The 2,958-nt window shown below is 71.5% G+C and overlaps 1 protein-coding gene across 1 annotated transcript in view; it reads left to right on the top strand.

Moving 5' to 3' along the window:
• The window catches only part of LOC106525167 (proline-rich extensin-like protein EPR1), a 7,961-nt gene that overhangs the window by 2,700 nt on the left and 2,303 nt on the right, over positions 1 to 2,958 (top strand). The gene's annotated exons all lie outside the window — the stretch shown is intronic.

Below are 2,958 nucleotides of genomic sequence, written 5' to 3' on the forward strand. Positions count from 1 at the left end.
GTCCGCCCGTCCGTCTGCCTCTCTGTCTGCCCATCCGTCCGTCTGCCCGCCTGTCAGTCTGACTGTCAGTCCGTCTGCCCGTCCCACTGCCCGTCCGTCCGTCTGCCCGTCCGCCCGCCCGTCCACCCACCAGTCCGTCTGCCCGCCTGTACATCTGCCCATCCGTCTGCTCGTCCATCATTCCTTCCACCCATCAGTCTGCCAGTCCGTCCGTCTGCCCACCTGCCTTCCGTCCGTCTGGCCGTCCGTCCATCTGCCCGCCCGTCCGTCCGTCCACCCGTCCGTCCATCCGCCTTTCCGCCCGCCCGCCCGTCCATCCGCCTGTCCGTCCACCCGCCGGTCCGTCCATCCACCCGCCAGTCCGTCCATCCACCTGTCTGTCCGCCCGCCCATCTGCCCGTCCATCTGTCCTTCCGTCCGCCCATCCGTCCGTTCATCTGCCTGTCGGTCCGTCCGTCTGCCAGCCCGCACGTCTGCCAGCCCGTCCGTCTGCCCGTCCGCCCGCCCGCCCGTCCACCCACCAGTCCGTCTGCCCGCCCGTGTATCTGCCCATCCGTCTGCCAGTCCGATCGTCCTTCTGCCTATCCATCCGTTTATCAGCCTGTCCTTCTGCCCGTCCATCCGTTTATCTTCCCGTCTGTCTGCCCATCCGTCCGTATGCCCACCCATCCATCTGCCCGTCTGCCYGTCCCTCTGCCGGTCCGTCCATCTGCCCGTCCATCTGTCTGCCCGTCCATCTGCCCGTCCGTCCGCCCGTCCATCTGCCCGTCCATCTGCCCGTCCGTATGCCCATCTGTCCGTCCGTCCGTCCGTCGGACGGGCGTACACGCACCAGGGCAGGCGGTTGGGCCGGCAGGCAGGCACGCGTGCACCGGGGCGGGCGGTTGGTCAGGCAGCAAGGCATCAGGTGGGAGGACGGGCGGACAGGCAGGCACGCACGCAAGCACCAGGGCAGGCGGTCGGGCTGGCAGGCAGGCATGCGCTCACTGGGGCCAGCGGTCGGACCGGTATCAAGGCATCGGGTGAGCGGACAGGCAGACAGGAAGGCACGCATGCACGCACCTGGGCAGGCGGTTGGGCTGGCAGGCAGGTTGCACTGGGGCGGGCGGTCGAGCAGGTTGCAAGGCATCGTGCGGGCAGACGGTCGGACAGGCAGGCACGCACGCACGTATCGGGGCAGGTGGTCGGGCTGGCAGGAAGGCACGCGTGCACCGGGGTGGGTGGTTGGGCAGAGAGCAAGGCATCGGGCGGGCGGGCTTACGGGTGGACAGGCAGGCACGCACGCACCGGGGCAAGCGGTCAGGCTGGCAGGCAATCACGCGTGCATCAGGGCAGGCGGTCCGTTAGGCAGAAAGGTGTCGGGCGGGCTGACAGGCGGATGGGCGGACAGGCAGGCAGGCACGTGCACACCAGGGCGTGCAGTTGGGCAGGCAGCAAGGTGTCGGGCGGGTGGACGGGCGGGCTGGCAGACAGGCAGGCACGCACGCACGCCCCTTGGCATGTGGTCGGGCTGGCAGGCAGGCACGCGCGCACCGGGGCGGGCGGTCGGGCAGGCAGCARGGCATCAGGCAGGCGAACGGGGGTACCGGCGGATGAGCGGACAGGCAGGCAGGCATGCATGCACCTACCGGGGAAAGTGGTCAGGCTGGCTGGCAGGCAGGCATGCATGCACCGGGGCGGGCGGTCGAGCAGGCAGCAAGGCATCGGGCGGGCGGACAGGCGTACCGGCGGATGGGCGGACAGGGGGGCAGTAAGGCACGTACAAGCACCAGGGCAGGCGGGTGGGCCGGCAGGCAGGCACGCGTGCACCGGGGCGGGCGGTCGGTCAGGCAGCAAGGCATCGGATGGGCGGACGGGCGGACAGGCAGGCACACATGCAAGCACCGGGGCAGGCGGTTGGGCTGGCTGGCAGGTATGCGCTCACTGGGGCCGGCGGTCGGACAGGTAGCAAGGCATCGGGCGGGCGGATGGGCGGACAGGAAGGCACGCATGCACGCACCTGGGCAGGCGGTTGGGCTGGCAGGCAGGCATGCGTGCACTGGGGCAGGCGGTCAAGCAGGCTGCAAGGCATCGGGCGGGCGGACGGGTGGACAGGCAGGCAGGCAGGCACGCACGCACCGGGGCAGGCGGTCGGGCTGGCAGGAAGGCACGCGTGCACCGGGGTGGGTGGTTGGGCAGAGAGCAAGGCATCGGGCGGGCGGGCTTGCGGGTGGACAGGCAGGCACGCACGCACCGGGGCAAGCGGTCGGGCTGGCAGGCAAGCACGCGTACACCGGGGCGGGCGGTCAGGCAGGCAGCAAGGCACCAGGGGGGGGCGGACAGGCAGATGGGCGGACAGGCAGGCAGGCACGTGCGCACCAGGGCGGGCAGTTGGGCAGGCAGCAAGGCATCAGGCGGGTGAACGGGGGTACCGGCGGATGAGCGGACAGGCAGGCATGCACGCACGCCCCTTGGCATGTGGTTGGGCTGACAGGCAGGCACGCGCGCACCAGGGCGGGCAGTCGGGCAGGCAGCAAGGCATCAGGCGGGCGGACGGGGGTACCGGTGGATGAGCGGACAGGCAGGCAGGCAGGCAGGCAGGCACGCACGCACCGGGGCAAGCGGTCGGGCTGGCAGGCAGGCATGCATGCACCGGGGCGGGCGGTCGGGCAGGCAGCAAGGCGTCGGGCGGGCGGACAGGCTGATGGGCAGACAGGCAGGCAGGCATGTGCGCACCGGGGCAAGCAGTTGGGCAGGCAGCAAGGTGTCGGGCGGGTGGACGGGCGGGCTGGCGGACAGGCAGGCACGCATGCACGCACCGGGGCAAGCGGTCGGGCTGTCAAACAGGCGTTGGGTGGGCGGACGGGCGGGCAGGCAGGCAGGCAGGCACGCATGGGGGGCGGACGGGCAGGAAGCAAGCACGCTCGCACCGGGGCAAGCGGTCTGGCTGGCAGGCAGGCACGGTTGCACCGGGGCGGG

The sequence above is a fragment of the Austrofundulus limnaeus genome, unplaced genomic scaffold, assembly GCF_001266775.1.
Source record: "Austrofundulus limnaeus strain Quisiro unplaced genomic scaffold, Austrofundulus_limnaeus-1.0 Scaffold215, whole genome shotgun sequence".
NCBI classification, from domain to species: domain Eukaryota; kingdom Metazoa; phylum Chordata; class Actinopteri; order Cyprinodontiformes; family Rivulidae; genus Austrofundulus; species Austrofundulus limnaeus.